The sequence below is a fragment of the Vombatus ursinus genome, unplaced genomic scaffold (assembly GCF_900497805.2).
Source record: "Vombatus ursinus unplaced genomic scaffold, bare-nosed wombat genome assembly UNPS02008996.1, whole genome shotgun sequence".
NCBI lineage: Eukaryota > Metazoa > Chordata > Mammalia > Diprotodontia > Vombatidae > Vombatus > Vombatus ursinus.
Window position 1 is genome coordinate 4938642 of NW_020948774.1, and position 18102 is coordinate 4956743.

The following is an 18102-nucleotide window of genomic DNA, read 5'->3' on the forward strand; positions in this document are numbered from 1 at the left end:
ATTCTTAGAGGTCATATATTTTATAAATTAAGACTCAGATTCAGAGAGGTCCAGTGACCTGCCCAAAATCAAATCAGTATTAGTGGTGGAGCTGGGATTCAAACTCAAGCCTCTGATTCCAAATCCATTGTACTTTACACCAGTAAGTTGTGTGATGATAAAAGATGTAGTTTACTGAGGAATTATTGCTTGTGAATATCTGCGTGTTCTTTACTAACACCTTTATTGAGAATGCCTTCTAAGTATATGATGAGGATTCTCATAAACATTTTATATAGATAGAAAGGCAAGCATAGTGGTTGGTAGTCATTTGGTGCTCTTTTGGTTGCCTTTATTATTTTATTTATAAGATCTGATTTTTTCCTATATTTTTGGCATCTTCTCCTTTAGACACCTTGTGAATCCATCCCTCAACACAGTTACAATTGCATTGCGTTCAGCACAGATCTCTTCATACAGTTAGTCTAATCCAGCTGCTTCTCTCATTTTGTTCTGTTTAAAGTCAATTCTACTTCCATTATAAGCATATCTGAGACTGATGTTTGGGATTTAGGTTGGTGTACCCACTTTTCTTTACGGTGAAAAAAGTTTGCTATAAACATCTTTGCAGATCTTTTCCATTTTTCTTTTATTGATTGTATTCTTTATAGTTTTCCCTTTAAATGCCTTTGCTTAATTGCGTTTCTTGTCAAGTTTTCATTAAACTAGTTTTACTTAACAATGCTTCTTTCTGTTTTATGAGCTAATATTGATCATGATTTTTATTATCCTTTTATATAAGATTTTACAAGTGAATTTATATTCTAAACTGGTATTGCCTTTGGCTGCCATATCTCTCTGCTCAGCAAGTAAGTCAAGTATTTCTAAGATGCTTTTTTAGGCTTTTTTTTCCAATTCTTTGTTATAGCATCTGATTTACATCAGTTAAACTTCTGTATAAAATTTATTATGGTTTATGTCTTTATCCTTCTATCTATAGCCTATATTTGTTCATCAATAACTTGTTTAATAGTTCAAAATTGTATTTATCCAGTTGTATCTTTTTCTTACTTTTATTTATATTTAAGAAAAGTGGCTTGGTAGAGTGGATAGAGAGCTGACCTTAGATTCAGGGAGCTTTTCAGCCCTACCTCTTGATAACTGTCTCTGTGACCCTGAAACAAGTCACTTAACTTCTCAGTGTCCCAGGCAACTCTCTGAGACTATAAGTTGCAGAGCACATATGGTCTTCATTGGGAACTTCAGAGGGCAGGTTTGGTCACAATTCTTTCTTCTGGGTTAGTGCTAATTTTGATCTTTGCACCAGGGCCATGCCACCATAGATTTAAAGCTAGAAGGAATCTTAGAAATCATCTATTTTATAGACAAGGAAATTGAGCCCCAGACAAGTTAAATGACTTGCCCAGTGTCACAAAGGTAGTAACAGGGTGGGATTTGAATCCAGGTTCTCTGACCTCAAAGCCTGTCTATTTTTCACTCCTTATCCCTCCTATTAGGTAGGTAGACTCCCATATTAATAATGAGTTATTTCCTGTTTTATTAAAATGTAACTAATTCCATTCCCCCCTGATGTTACTAGGTGGTTACCATGTCCAGTTCTTACTGATACTTTTATTGAAGAAAGTATTCATGATATATAGATAGACATGAGGCTTCAGTGTAGTCTATGAGTCTTTGGTCTTTCATTGCTAATTCCCGATTCATTGTTTTTCAGCATATTTCTTTCCATCTTTACCTATTCCCACCTTTCCATTGAAGTCACTAAACATATGTTGATTTAATTTGGAACATCTGATCAAGTTCTTCATAGAATTTCCTTACTTCTTTATCCTCTGCAGTTATTTAAGGTAGAGGCAATGTGCTATAGTGGTAAGCACTAGTCCTGGAGCCAGAGGACCCGGATTCAAATCCTGCTTCTGATACTTTCTGGATGACTTAAAGCAAGACACCTAACCTCTCTAGGCTTTAGTTTCCTTATCTGTAAAATGAGATTGGAATGTCTGGAGTTGGCAAACTGTGACCCATATGCCAGATCTAACCCATTGTCCCTCTTTGTATGGTCTGAGAGCTAAGATTGGTTTCTATGCTTTTCATTCTTTATTCACAGACTGTACAAAATCAGAGCAAGAATTGGCTCATTGGTTGTGGTTTGCCCACCCCTAGACTATATCTTCTCTGAGGCTCCTTCCAGACCCATAATTTTTATGGAGATTTTTTTGTAAATACATATGGACACAGCATTATGAGTTGACCAGATGTCCCATGAAATGATGTTTCTTGTTGTCTTTGTGTACACAATAAAACCAACTCTGCCAGTTCCTTTATTAGTTTCTCCAAAGAGAATCTGTGAGCTGTCTTTCCCCTTTGCTATAACTTTTTTTTCCTTCTTAAAGTTTAATTTATAGTGAGAATGTCAAGAGTGATATGATTGACTGGCTCCAATATTATATCCATTGGTTTTGGACATTTAGAGTACCACAGCTACATCGAAGTTTATTGGAAAGGCTATAAATCATGTGATTCTTAGCACTGTCTGTCTGCCTTTGCGTCACCCTGCCCCTGAAGAAACACTCTGCCTCTAAAGGGACCCATGGAGGACTAAGGCCATTTTGAATATTTTTTTGTTTCCTAACTCAAATCAAACTTCCCCTGACTTCTATCTCCAGCATTAGGAGAGATGGGCAATAAATGTCTCCTATAATTGTCTTGCATAGAATAGATGCTTAACAAATATTGGTTAAATAAATGATTACACAAATGAATTAATAACTAATGTTCAGGATCCAGAGATCTAGAGCTTTGCTGTCCCTTATGTCTTTTTCTGTTCTATCAAACTCATCTCCTGGTATTAACTCTGTTCTTGGTGAATAGGGACTTTGGGTTTTTCCTGTATCCCTAATCTATCAGCTTGGGTTAAAGGAGAAGGCTAAATTGATCATCTTTGCTATTCAACTGCTTTTCCTGTTTACTTTCCACATCTTCTGTTTTCTTCTAAAGGGGCTGATTTTTTCATTCTAAGACTAAGCCCAATTTTCTCCATGCTTTTTAAACACCCTTGTTTCCCTCTGATCTTCATTCCTGGCCTCTTCACCTTATGCTTTCAGCCAAAGGCATATAGTTAATGTGTGCACACCTGTATAAAAATGTCCAGAGGAGGACAGCTTCTATTTTTGTTACAAAGGAGGATATGGAAGTCATTATTTTAGGGGATGTCCTCTATGATGATAATAGCATTTTAATAATAGTATTTTCATAGAATTATTGTAATCTAGAGCTGGAAAAGTCCATAGATAACATCTAGTCCAAAATATTTTACAGATAATAATAGTCTCACACAGTTTTATAGTACTTTAAGGTTTACAAAGTGCATTTCACAACAGTGGCATTGGTACAAGCATTTATATCCCTAGTCTACAAGTAATGAAACTGAGGCTCAAAGAAAGTGTCAAGTCAACAAGCATTTATTATGTACCTACTGTGTGCCCAGCACTGTGCTAAATACTACAGATACAAAGGGAGGCAAAAATAGTCCCTGCTTTCGAGGAGCTCACAGTTTAATGGGGGAGTCATAATGCAAGCACCTTTGTGCAAACAAGCTATATACAGGATAAATTGGACATATTCTCGAGAGGAATGGTAGTAAGTAACAGAGAATGGCTTTGAATCCAGGTCCTATTATTCCATATCATGTTATTTCTATTACAGTGATTTGGTTCTCAAAAACAAATCCTTTCCCTGAGGGAAGGTACTCTTATCTCCTATTTTTTTTGGATAAGAAAAATGAGGCTCAGGGAGATTAAATGACTTTTCGGAGATCACATGTCTAATAAGTGGTATCCCTGGGATGAGAAATCAGGTCTTCTGATTCCTAATCTATAGTCTTTCCAGTATATCACATTACCTCATGTATATCTGGATTTATGTAGGCTAATATACATTTCTATCAGTATTTGGGACTTATACAGCCAAAATATTTCTTAATTTTTTCCGTTGAATTTGAAAATATAACTCCTCTACTTTCTAAAAACACAGAGCAGATTAGGAGACTTTTAAGCTGCACAGATAGCAACAATATGGTATACATCTGAAAATTCAGTTAAATTCTACAAAGTCTTATTAAAACCACATGTAAGGCACTGTCCTAGGCATTATGGATACAAAGGCAAAAAGAAACAGTCTCTACCCTCAAGATATTTCCATTCTTTTCCATTCTACTGGAGGAAGGAGAGACAGCACTAATCAGGGGGATCAAGTAGGGGAGATGGCATCTGAACCAAGGATACTAAGAAGGAAGAGGAGGCATCGAGGTGGCTCTGTGGATGGAACACTGGGCTGGGAGTCAGGAAGACCTGAGTTTCAAATCCAGCCTCAGATACTTACTAGTTGTGTGACCCTAGGCAAGTTACTTAACCTCTGTTTGCCTTAATTCACTGGAAAAAGAAATGGCAAATCTCTCTAATATCTTTGCCAATAAAACCCCACGGACAGTATAGCCATGCTATGGTTATGAAGAGTTGGGGGCATGACCAAATGAATGAACGTGAGGGAAGAATAAGAAATAAGTTACATTCCAGACATGGGGGAGAGCCATGCAAAGCATAGATATGGCAATGATGAGTTTGGGGACCAGATAGTAGGCAAGTTTTGACTGGAATCCAGTGCATGTGTAGGGGAGGAATGTGAAATAATACTGAAAAGTAGATGGGAGTCAGATTGTGGAAGGATTTAAGTTCCAGTATGAGTGATTTGTATTTTTTTCCCTAGAAGTAATAGGTAGCCACTGAAAATTGTAAAGCCCAGGAGTCACATGATGAGACTTGTGTCTTAGGAATATTATTTTGGGAGTTATGTGGAAGATAGACTGGAGAAGAGAGAGAAGCAGGGAGAACAGAGAAGATGATGAGGACCCGAGCTAAGGTAATGGCCCTGTAAGTGAAAAGAAGGGAATGGATGTGATAGATGCTGTGTAGGGAGAATTGGAAAGACTTGGCAACTGGTTAGATAAGGGGGTAAAGGAGAGGTCAGATCCAAGGATAATTCTGGGGCTGTAAATTTGGGAGACTGGAAGAATGCTGGTGCCCTTACCGGAAAGAGAAACGTTTGGAAGAGAAGCAGACTCGGGAAAGGAGCTAATGAGTTCTGTTTTTAACATTGTTAACTGTCTCTTGGATGTCTCCTGGATGTTTCTTCAACATCTCAAACTCAATATGTTTAAAACAGAATTAATTATCTTCTCTCATAAGTCTGGAGATCTATATGTATATGTAGATTCAGATAGACACATATACATGTATATGCAGACTTATATATGTATGTGTGTTTATATAAGTATATATTTAAACACCCACAGAGAAGTAATTTATGTAGAGCTGATAATTAAACCTATGGAAATAAATGAAATATTCAAGAGAGTATAGAGGGAGAATAGGACGCTAGACACATCTTTGATGAACACTCTCCAATAGGAGGTGGGAGATAGATAAGGATTGAGCAAGGAGAATGTGAAGGAGCTGTTAGGTATGAGGGAAGTGGTAGACAGGATCATAAGCTTCAAAAAGGTCAAGTTCAATGATGACTGGGCAAAGTCCATTGAATTTAGCAGATATAACATCTTTGGTGACCATCAAGAAAGCAGTTTCTGTAGTGAGGGTCAGAAGCCAGAAACCATGGATAGAGAACTGAGTGGGAGGTGAGGCAGTGGAGGACTGAGTGTACATGATTCTTCCTAGGTGCTTGGCTCCTCTCTGACAAGTTCTGGGGAAAACTCTTTTCTTAGCCTATTGCATACTCAATGACTCTGAGTAGCCCTGGAACCACATTTTAGTAGCAGTTGCTGAAGGGAGCAGGACAGTATTGACATTTTCATCTTTTGCTTTTCTAGAACCATGTGCTTATGTCCACCCTCTACAGTAGCTGCTCTTGGAGCATCAGCAAGCCTCTGAGAGAGAGAGAGAGAGAGAGAGAGAGAGAGAGAGAGAGCGCTTCCAAATTAAAAAAAAATCTTAGTGAGCAGATGAAGTAACAGAAGAGCCATTAACAGCAGCATATGCTGAAAACACACACACACACACACACACACGCACACACACACACGGCATAGCAGCCCACTGAAACAGAGAGAGTGAGAAGGAAAATGAAATCATTGGTAATTACTCTGTTGCCATTGGGATGTTTCCTGCTAATTTACGACATTAGTAGAACTTAGGGATGCTATTCTTGCTCCTGAGCTTGGGCAGTGCTGTCCCTCGACACTAGCAGCCATAATTATCTGCATTTAACTGAGGGCTTGTAAAATCTATTTGTCTAGCAGAATGTGAGTATAATTGCTGTAAATTGAATAAGGATGTATTCTTAGCTATTTCATGACCCCATCTGACTTAGCATATAGAAGGTTCTCATAGTTTCCCTACAAACTTGTTTGCCCTCTCACCACCAAACCCAGTGCCATGCTCAAACTTATTCTATACATTCTAAACTATGGCTGATTCTTCAGTTTTTGTCATGTGTGTGTGAGTGTGTGTGTGAGCATGCATGTGCATATGTGTGTATATGGGTGAATATGCATAGCAAAATTTCTCTCACAAATCTTTCATCTCTTTTTCAAGTGGCAGGTCTGATCAGAGTGGACTTGCTCTCAAGCCACAGGTGAAACTGTGAGTACTGAAAATATTCTCTCCTTTTCTTGGTTTGGGACTGTTTCTCTGTCTCAGTTTCTCAATCTCCCCTTTTCAGAGTGCACACCCCAGGGTTGGAGGAGTTCGCTGCAAATTAACTTCTGGAAGCACATCACAAGCCACGATGTGCTTCTGTGTTTGTGTGCATCTCTCCTCTTCCTTTCTACCACACTGGCAGCTTGCCTTTGATTTGCTTTTGGAGAGTCTTGCAAATAGCTTTTTGCTTGATGCAAAATGCTTGATGCAGGATGATTAACATAAAAGGGTGGTTTTGTGGATCCTATGTGTTCCTTCTCTTGGAAGGACCAACTGGCACGTTTTGGGGATCTTCTTTCCAATATTGCTTTCTGAGGTTGTCCAATAGAAATAAAAGTATGGGCCAGCCTGAGGAGTGCTGGGGTAATGATTAATGTAAAGAGGAAAGAAAGCTTGACCTGATGAAAGCAACAACTCTGGATGAGAAGCAGACAGTGTGAATGGCTGACCAGATGGAAGACTTTCCTTTTTTCCTCCCACTTCTTCTCCTTAAAGTTGCAAGTTTCAGGTATTACAGGGCTCTTAGAACATTGTTGTGTTTTTTTTTTTTCATTTAAGGAGCTTGGCCATTGATGCAGAGAAGTAGTGGTTTCAGGAGGAGGTTATGATAAGGAAGTGGTCAGTCTTCTTGTCAGGGCTCCTCAAGCAATTTGTGATGTTTGAACCTTCAACCCAGGGAATATTCACTGAGATGTGTTCAGGTTGTAGTCAGCTCATTCGCCTTCTACTGGGCCATGTTTGGTTGGTTAAAATTGTGTGTTTGTGTGTGTGTGTGTGTGTGTGTGCATGTGTGTGTGGGGGGAGGTGGGGGGGATGTTGATTTTAAAAAGAAATCACAAATCCCTATGCCTCTCTTTTTTTTTCCTCCCTTTCTACCCTCTTGAGTTGTGGAGATGAAATGTAGGTGAATTCACAGTCAGGGAGAGTGGGGTGACTGCTTTTCTCCCCCTACTTCTATCTTAGCCAATTACAATGCCGCTTCCCCCACTTTGCTTATAACAATAATACTGAAGTTGAAGGTGTGAGGTGGGGGAAAACTGAAGGGGGAGGAAGTGGCAGGGGGAAGGGGACTAGATAGGAATCCCTTGCCCCTCCCTGATTACTATGCTGTGGATTTATGTAGGCAAGCTGTAGCATCTGTGAAATTCCACTGCTCTTGGGTAAGGATGTAGAGAGTGGGTTTTCCCAAAGCACATTTCCTGCTGCCCAAAGTTGAGCTCATGGGATTTCATGTCAAGGCTGTGTCCCTCTTTGTTCATTTTAGTTTCTAGCCAGCTCCACCTGCCAGGTGGCAGCTTTGACCTTTAATCTCCAGATTGTTGTAATCAGGACAAACAACTGTGTTGTGACCTCTGAAATCAGATAATAGATCCCTTATGGGAGCCTAACTCAGAAGGACTCCTGGTCAATTCTTCCTTCGGAAAAACTGTCCTCCAGCTGAAGAATTATATAATCACAGAGTTGCAGAGCTGGAAGGAATCTTAAATGTCTAGTTACATACATACATACATACAGTCACACACACACACATGCACATGCACCTTTATTTTTCTACATGTGGGAAAGGGAGGCCTAGAGAAGGTAGGCAACTTATCTAAAGTCACACAAGTGAAAGAACTAGGATTCCAACTCAAGACTCTTAATCCAGTGTTCTTTCCTTTGTACTGTAGGGCCTTCTAGAACTTTTTACTCAAGTCTTCACGGGCCACTGGAGTCCTTTAATTAGATGATTATTTTTGATTGTTATATCTCAAAGTAGTCTGGAAAGTTTCACTTTAGCCAATCTGTCATGTCTTTATCCCACCTCCATTCTAGTGTCCTACCACCTGTTCACCCTGCTTTAGCTTATCATCTAACTCATTCTGGGGTGAATATCCTTATAAATCATGTGGTTGTGGGTGTGCCAATGTCGATAAAAATTCAGAGTCCTTTATATGGTGCCCTTGGAAAGCATTTTGAGTAAGCAAGAATGAGGCAGATGATTGAGATCCAGACAGAATGCCATGAATGGACTATTAGAATGCTTGGGGCAGGGGTAAAGGGAAGCAGGAGATTGGAAACATAAAACTTGGAGGCCTATTGGCAAAATGGTATGAGGATTACACAAAGCCTGGAGTCCAGAAAGGGGCTGAGTTGGCAAGGGATCTGAGAGTAGCAACAGAGGCCAAGAATTAAAGCCAGCATGTGTGTGAAATGGGACGATTCCAGTTTTCATCTGTTTGTTCTTGAATCCTGCCAGTTATAACCCCAAACTACAGATCGAGGAGTTATTTTTAAGATTATGCCCATGTAGCCGGAGATGCTGTATCAGTTCTGCAGGAGCCAAGATCCTGTCATACTAAGTAGCTCAGCCATTTTCTTACAAGGGGTTATGTGATCAGGACACTGACAGGACTTTCTTTTGGGGCACCATGGCAACCTGGTGGGCAAGTAGATCAAGGGGTGGTGGAAAGTGTTTTAAGGTTGAGGTGCCAGGTTTTTCCCAGAACTCCTTCTGCATCACTGAAACATAGGATGGATCTGCATGTTGGCCCAGAGGAGGGGGAAAGAAACTTCATTGGTGGTGAAAAGTTGGCTGTTTTAAGAGGTGAAGAGTTAGCTGTTTCCAAGAATCACAGAATATTTTTATCAGTGTTGACAATACTTGACCTACCTTTAACTCAAAACTTCCTCAGAATCACAGATTGTAAAGCTGAAAAAAAGGATCTTATAGATATTTCATCCAATGACTTCATTTTACAGATGATAAAACTGAGATCCAGATATGAGAAATGAGTTTTTCTTAGTCAAACATAGATCAATACCAGACCTCAGACTAGGACCCAGGCCTTTTGATTCCCAACCCAATGTTCTTTGGACTATACCACACTGCCTCTTGGCTTGAAAGTCTCCCCTTCCTCTTCTTCCTCCCCCTCACCTGGGCTCCCTTTCCTCTCACTCGCTAAGGAGAGTTCTGTTTATTTCATGGATCAGCGAGGTGGCACAGTGATATTAAATTCAAATAGAAATGGGGCCACTAAACTGCTTAGGGCAGGTAGATAGCATAGTGGTTAGAGTGCTGGGCCTGGAGTCAGGAAGTCCTGAGTTTAAACTCTATCTCCCACACTTACTAGGTGTGTGACCCTGGGCCAGTTACTTGACATCCACCTGCTTCAGTTTTTTTAGCTCCCCAATGGGAATAGTAACAGCACGTACCTCCAAGGGTTGTTGTGAGAATCAAATGAGATAATACTTATAAATACCATATACTGTATGAGATAATACTTATAAATACCATATAAAGGCCTCTTGTAAACCTTAGAGCATTAGAGAAATGTTATTACCATTATTAATCAGTTCTGTATCTTTTCTATGTTCTGCCTCATTCAATGGAATAGCAAATTCCAGAATTAACCCAATCCCCCACAGACGTGTCTCCATCCAATGGCAGGTTGAGTCAGTGATTGAACTAGATTACAATACATGCATATTTTACTCTGTTTCATCATTTGAACCTGTTTCTCTTCTGATGCCATAAGCATTTAGTGCAGTCTAACCTTTTCACCTCGTTAATCTGATTAGAGTTTGGCATAGAGTTTGAGAGGCAGCTGTGGTGCAGTGGCAAGGGAGCTGGAAATGTTCTATTCAAACCTGGTCAGAGAACCTTGTTTCAGACCTTGGCTCTGCCACTTGCTAATTGTGTGATCCTGAGCAAGAAAATTCATGTCTATTAGCCTCAGTTTACTCATCTGTAAAGTGGTGGTAATAGCAATACCTATATCACAGGGTTGTTGTGAGGATCATTTGAGATAATATATGTAAAGTGCTTTGTAAACTTTAAATTTCTATATGTTATCAATCATCATTTTCATCATTATTATTAGTCAGTTCAGCTACAACATGACATATGCATTCCTCGAAATTACCATGTTATACAGATTTACACAATAAAAATAACAGGAAAAGTGGGATTAGGAGCACAACACTGAAAAACATCAATGATACGTAAAAATATGAAATCCTAATAAAAATAGTAGAGTTGTTTTACTCATGTTACTCATGTTAAATGATTAAGACATACAGAAATACTACATCACACGGTGGCATTCTAGTGTCTTGGGCTTGGTTCTGGTTCCCACAGGCCTGGGCTGGCAAAGTTGACAGCTATGGGTGAGATAGCGGCCTCGGTGGGTTGCAACTCTGGCACAAAGGGGACCAGGGCTGAAGCAGATTATAAAGTTGCTCAAAAGTCCAGGCGAAATTCTCATCGTTCTCTAATGTATCAATTATGTAGGAACAAATTTGCCTTTTCAAAATATGCATTATAGCAGAACTGATTTTACTCTTTCTACTCCTCCTCTTCCTCTTCCTACTACTCCTCTTGTGACTTTGGACAAGTCACTTCATGCTAAAGACTATTGAATCTTGTCCAGGAAATGGAAAATATTAATACATATATATTGTTTTCAACTCTACTGCCAATTAAAGGCAAGCATTGAGTACTTTCTGTGCAAACAACCACATTTTCCTCTACTTGGGGAGTGGTTTTGGCTACGGTTGGGGATTAGACAATTTTAGTCTAAATTCGTCTGAAGCAGCGAATGAGGAGACTTTGGACAAAACACCAAGTGTTGAATCCCAGTCCCATAGTAGAAGAAACAAGTCTAACCCCAGACAGCACAGCACTCTGTGGAATTCATTCTGCCAGTGCCCTGACCCCTCTTAACTTTTCCATTCAAAAAAAAGGCCTGTCCTCTTTCATTGGGCTCCAGCTGGAGTGCTGAAACTCTGACATGAGTCCCTGGGATCACAGTGAAGCCTGATTCTCTTGGCAATCTCAGAAATTGTTTCAGCTCTATGAATTCAGAACCCTGTAGATGAAATTGCAGACTCAGAAACCTGTGATTGTCAGTGTGTATTTTATTTATTCACACACTTCAGAGGTGGGTTGCCACTGCTTTCTTAAAACCTCCCTGGTGTTTTTGTAGGGGTGTGTTTGTGTGTGTGTGTGTGTGTGTGTGTGTGTGTGTGTGTGTGTGTGTGTGAATTTACAGCCCATGGCAGTCAGTGGAATCAATGGAATCTGAGAACTCTGGGTTCTAAATGCTAGCAGAATTTAGAATTCTCCTCTCTGGGTTCTGGTCCTTGTCTACCCAAAATACTTCAGACTTAAAGATTTTTAATTTGATGTTTGCCTATGGTTGACTTCTGTTCCTCATTCCTAGCCTCATCATTAGGCTACTCTTAAAGCAGTCTTTGCCACATAGTTCTCATTTCACTTTTGTGAAATGTAGAGGTACTTTCAGAGAGAACAATTCCATGAGGACTCAGTAGGTCTTTGGTTCTAGACTTAGCTCTGTTACCAGGTTTCTGTGTGACCTTGGACACATAACCTCTCTGGGCTGCAACTTCCTCATTTGGGCAACTTAGAAGGCTTAGGGCCATCCTTCAGATCTCATTTGATAATTTCTAGGAACAAAGTTGAGGAACCAAATTCTTATCACATGTAAGCTGAGACTATGAAAATTTACATTTTTTCAGGGATCATCAGACTGCTCATGGGGTTATAGTCATAGAATGTTAGGATTGTGAGAGGCTTTACAACCAATCTGATTCTACCCCCTCCTTTCACAGATGAGGGGGTAAAGCCCAGTGCCTTCTCCAAGGTCACATGATGGCATAATCAACTTAAGAAGCCAAGTCTCTGGGCTCCACTGACCCTTCAACTGCCCTTCAACTGTACCATCTCTCCTTCAGTTGTAGAGATATAGTATGTTACATTTTGGATTGAATGCTTTCCATGTTGTTATGATAGGATTGTAGATTTAGAGTTGGAACAAACCTTAGCACTCCTCTAGTCCAACCATCCTCATTTTACAGATAAGGAAACTGAGGCCCGTAGAAGGACTTGCCGAAATCACAAAAGTTGCAAATGGCAGAGCCAGGTTTTTTAACCATGACCTATGTTCCAAATCTAAAGCTTTCCCCACTATACTAATTTACTTCATTCAGGTGAAAAGTTTCATTAAACCAAAAATATGATTACCCCCTTATTTATCTAGGTACCTTCTCAAGGGTTGAGAGGCGACATATTCCCAAACCATAGCATGAACCCAGAGGAGAGGCAGACAAAGAGAATTGGGAACGGGGGTAAAGGAGAGAGCAACCCAGCTAGTACAGAACGGGTTAAAGAACTGGTTTGTATCCTGTGGCATAAACACTTCAAAATGCATGCTCACCTTCATTTGCATATTGAAATATATCCTAAAGGGGGCTTCATTTGGAAAGTTCTGTGCTTTAATCCATCTTCCTATGGAAAGGAGGAAATTATTCATAATTAAAAAGTAATAATAATGTGGTGTGAAGGAACTCAGCTGTATATTATCCAGAAAGAAGAGGGTAGTGTGGGCAATCTATTTTTAATGGTCTCCATGGCAACAGAGATTTTGTTTACAGTTATTTTTCTTCTGTACAGCAAGGCAGTAACTGATTTGCATTTATTAGAAGATACTGCCTGGAAGGCACCATTTGTGGGCTTTTGTGGGATGTTGAGGGTCCTGCCAAGGGAGCATTCTTGGGAGGGTGATTGGGGATCATGTTAAGCAATGGCATAGAGGTTCTGGGAAGTTTTCTTAGGTGCCTAGCAAGCCAAGGAAAGAACACTACCATCTAAAATTAGGTAGGTGTCAGGAAAGCTCAGCCAGCTCTCATGTTCCAGTCCAGCAATGCATCATTCACTGTCCTCTGGTAGAGTTCTGGAGCAAAAGTGTTTTTGGTTAAAAAAATACCCTCCTGAGACTTTTCCCCTGCCCCTACTCCATCAAATGAGAGGACATGGACACAATATAGAGGTTTTTCTTTCCATCCTTAATCCTTCTGTCACCCACTCAGGTATATTGGGTCGGCTGTGGTTCAGTCTTCTCTACCTCCAGGCAATACAAACCTGGTGTGATGCACATGTAGAATTCACAGGACCAGCTGTTATACAGATGGAGTGACAGCTGTCTGCCCTGTGAAAAAGAATCTTGCCAGGCAACATAGGCTTAAAAAGAAAGGCACAAAAGATAGAAGGAAGGCCAGGTAATAGAGGATGAATTTCAAGAAGAGTGTCATGATCCTATAAGAAAACATCAGCAGTGCTAAAACTCAGAATCAGCTGAGGTTGATGAGAAAAACATAAATAAAAAAAGAAGATTCATTTGTTTTTTTTTTAAAAACTATATTGGGAGAAGGAGAGTCAAATAAAGGCTAGAAATTTTGCTTAGGGTGGATAGGACAATAATAACTAACAAACAGAAAAGGCAGAACTATTCAGATTTTATCTTGCTTGTTTAATCTTCCATGGAGAATGATCTTTGTACTGGAAATTATGAAGCCAAGATGCTTAAGACAGAATTGGTAACTCAAATCAGTAGATAAGGGAGTATCTCATTCATTTGTCCTTTAATTCAGTTCACGTACTCCAGCTGAGCCACATACATAGGCATTGAAGGAACAGGCATATGTGGTAGCTAAGCCACTATCTGTATCTGAAAGATCATGGAAGACAGGAGAAACAAGTGGTGTGCTGGAGCCAGCTCAAACCACCTTATGAGAGCCAATTGTTAAATTTTCAGTGTGAGCATTTACACATAGGAAATCTGCAAACATTGCACATAATGGCTTGATTATTGCTTTGTTGATTGTCTAGACTTAAGTAAAGGATGAAGAAATGTCAATAATCAGAAAAAACTTAAAAGTATGTTATACACATCACCCCCCCCAAAGAGCTGGTTGTTAGACATTTAATAGTATGAACCTGCCTGGAAAAGATGGTTGGAGAGGGGCAGGTTTCTCAATTTTCAAAAATGAAAAGAGAACAAAAGAGTCTGCAAACTATAGGCCAGTGAGTTTGACTTCAATTCTTTGGAGGTGGGGTGGGGAGGAGAATATAAAAGGGGTCATTAAAGAGATGGTTGAAAAAAAGTAGGAAGAAAAGCAGTGATGACAAAAGCAGCATGATGTCATGAAGAACAGGGGACAGCATTTTCTCATTTCTTTTATCAATAAAATCATTAAGCTAGTAGATGAAGAGAATGCGATTGGTATCTTTTATTAGACTTTTTAGCAAAACTCTTGATTAAATGACACATACTATTGTGGAGAAAATAACAGTAGTAATGATAGTTTTCACTTATATAGCACTTACTATTACCAGGCACTGTGCTAAGTGCTTTACAAATATCATATCATTTGATCCTCACAAGAACCCTAGGAGATAGGTGTTATTTTTATCCCCATTTTACAGACGAAGAAACTGTGGCAAAGAGAGGTTGAGTGAATTACCTAAGGTGAACTAGTATGTGTCTGAGGCCAGATTTGAATTCAGGTCTTCCTGACTCCAGGCCCAGGGCTTTTTCCACTATGCCATCTAGAGAGATGTGGAGAGATGTGGGCTAGAAAACATAATCAGAAGGATTCAGAACTGTTAGGATGGCTGGACTCAGAGTGGTTGTTAAAGGCTCATTGTCAGGGTGGCAAGAGGCAAAAGCTCTCCAATGAAGCACCTCAGAGATCTTTTGCTGCTTAAATTTTTTTTTTCAATGATTTGGATGGGCAGCTAGGTGATACAGCAGATAGAGGACTAGGCCTGGAATCAGGAAGTCTCATCTCCCTGCTTTCAAATCCCGCCTTAGACTCTTATCAAGCTGTGTGACCCCAGGCAAGTCACTTAACTCTCTTTGCCTCAATTCCCTCATCTGCAAAATGAGCTGGAGAAGGAAATGGCAAACCACTCCAGTCTCTTTGCCAAGAAAACCACAAAAATGATGTTACGAAGAGTCGAACACGACTGAAAAATAATAGCAGCAGATGACACGTTTATCAGATTTGTAGATCATATCACATGGTGGGAAGGGGGAATGCTAGCTAGCACAGTGGATGAGAATGAGTATCTGAAATAATTTTGACAGGTTAGAGCAGTGGGCTGAATCTAATAAAATGAAATCCAATTGGGATAAATGAAATGGGTACAAATGGGTACTAAAATTGAATTTTCAAGTAAAAGATGGGGGAGGCTTGGCTAGATAGTGGTTATTCTGACAAAGATCTGAGGATTTTAGTGGGCTAGAAATTCAGTATGAATTAGCAATTGTGGCATGGCAACCAAAAAAATCAATTGTTGTCTTGGGCTTCATTAAGATTCATAGCCTCCAGGACTCCATAGATGATATTCCCATTATACTTGGTATTCATCAGACCTCACCAATAGGCCTGTGTTTATTTTTATGGAGTACTGCTTAAGAAAGGACATCAGCAACCTGGTTGGAGAGTTGGTCTAGACGAGGGTCACTAAGGTGGTTCAGGGGTTTGCCTGCATGACGATCAGTTGGAAATACTAGAAATGTTTATTTTTTAGAAGAGAAGGTTCAAATGGAAATGATAGCTGTCTTCAAGTATTTGAAAGGCTGTGATATGGAAGAAGGGGAAGGTAGGTGGCACAGTATATCAGGCCTGAAGTCAGGAAGACTCATCTTTGTGAGTTCAAATCTGGTATCAGATGCTTACTAGCTGTGTGACCCTGGGCAAGTCACTTAATCTTGTTTTATCTCGGTTGAAGGAAATGGCAAACCACTCCAGTGTCTTTGCCACAAAAACCCCAAATGGGGTCATGAAGGGTCAGGCACAACTGAAATGACTAAACAACAACAACAACAAATATGGAAGAGAGATTAGACTTATTTTATTTGGCTCCAAAGAGCAGAACCAGGAGCAATACGGGGAAGTTGCAAAGGAGTCAAATTAGGCTTGATGTTTAGAAAAAGATTCTCAGCTGTCCAAGAGTGAAATGGGCTATCTTGAGATGGGATCTCTCTCCTTGGAGTTTTTCAAGCAGAGCTTGACCTCTCTGGTTATTTGTTGGATGTATTATAATAGGGTTTTCTTTTTATATATGGTGGTCTAGATAGTTGCTGAGGCAACTAGATGGAGCAGTGGATAGAGCTCTGGGCTTGGAGCCAGGAAGACTTAAACCTTAGATACTTGCTAGCTTTATGATCCTTGGCAAGTCACTTAACTTCTGTTTTCTTCTATTTTTTTCCATTGTAAATGGGCATAATAGTAGCACATTCCTCATAAGCTTGTTGTGAGGATCAAATGAAATAATATTTGTAACAAATGCTTACACAGTGCCTAGCACGTAGTAGGCACTATATAAATGCTTATTCCCTTCTCTTCTCCCTTCCAACTCTCACTTTCACAGACTGAGATTGTGGGGCCATGGATTGTGGGGCTACTATTGCAATCTTTGATGAATGTCCCAGGCTGGACTTCTAAGCAGTGAGGACTTCCTGGACTGTGGCCCAACAACTACACGCTTTTATTTCTGGCTTTTCTCAATCAGATGTCTGCTTCTATAATGGTGGTAAATCAACTGAGTTCCATCTCACAATCTGTGAGGTAGTCAGTCACTGCCAGTGGACCACATTTTTGTCTATGTGCTGAAAGACTTGGCACAGAAATACCTTGGTCCCATATTGGAACATATGAAAAAGAAGATTGGTAACTGAGCCACAAAGAACCAGTCACTCAGTAGACTTTAAATGGAAAGATAATTTTCATCCTTGTTCTGACTACAGGGCTGGAAGATAGAGTACTAACTTCCTCCTTTATGCAGGGCTAGATCCATACTTCCAGATAATGCTTTACTTTCCATCTGCAGCTCTTCTTGGTTTTCAGTCCATGAAACATGATCCCCCGACACCAGGCATCCCCTGGTGGTGCCTCAGCCCCCACTTCCAACTTCCTTTTGTATGTGGTCTTCCCCAGTTAGATTGTAAGCTCCTTGAGGTCAGGGACTGTATTTCTTTTTCATAGTTGTAACTGTAGCACTTGACACAATCCCTAGTACATAGTAGGCACTTAATAAATGTTTATTGAATCGAATTGAATTATTCTCTTTCCTGAATTTATGTTATGGAACTCTATCTCTCTGGGACTTCACCTCAATAGTAATCATGACTGCATATAGTAGCAGGCACATATGTTATTTAGCCTGTACTCACTCCCCCTCCCCCACCTACACCTCGGCTTCTTCGGCTGCTTTGTGTTTCTTTCATTGAATAGAGGTGATCACACATTGATCCTGAGATGAAATGTTTCCAGACTTAGAGACGAGCTTGTGAATTTGAGAGGTGAGAGATCTGCTGTAACATTTGGGTCCCTAAGTGAGAGTTCATTGACAACAGAGGGAAGGTTTCTGCAACTATGGCCCTCTTGGAGAAAACCGCTATCTGGCTATCTCCTCCTTATACTGCCTACACTCTGGTTATCATCCTCATATCTCCCTCTACACTTCCCCACCTCCCAGGCTGTGGGGGAGGGAGGACAACAGTGATGATATGATAGATGAGTTTTTACTTTATTTTGACCGGAA

General features: G+C 40.1%; 1 long non-coding RNA gene across 1 annotated transcript in view; it reads left to right on the plus strand.

Annotated features, from left to right (window-relative positions):
* Positions 1-18102, plus strand: part of LOC114034472 — a 513997-nt gene that overhangs the window by 308370 nt on the left and 187525 nt on the right. Inside the window, exon 4 of the long non-coding RNA XR_003568105.1 lies at positions 6606-6653. This is a non-coding gene — a long non-coding RNA (uncharacterized LOC114034472). The remainder of the gene's footprint in view (positions 1-6605; positions 6654-18102) is intronic.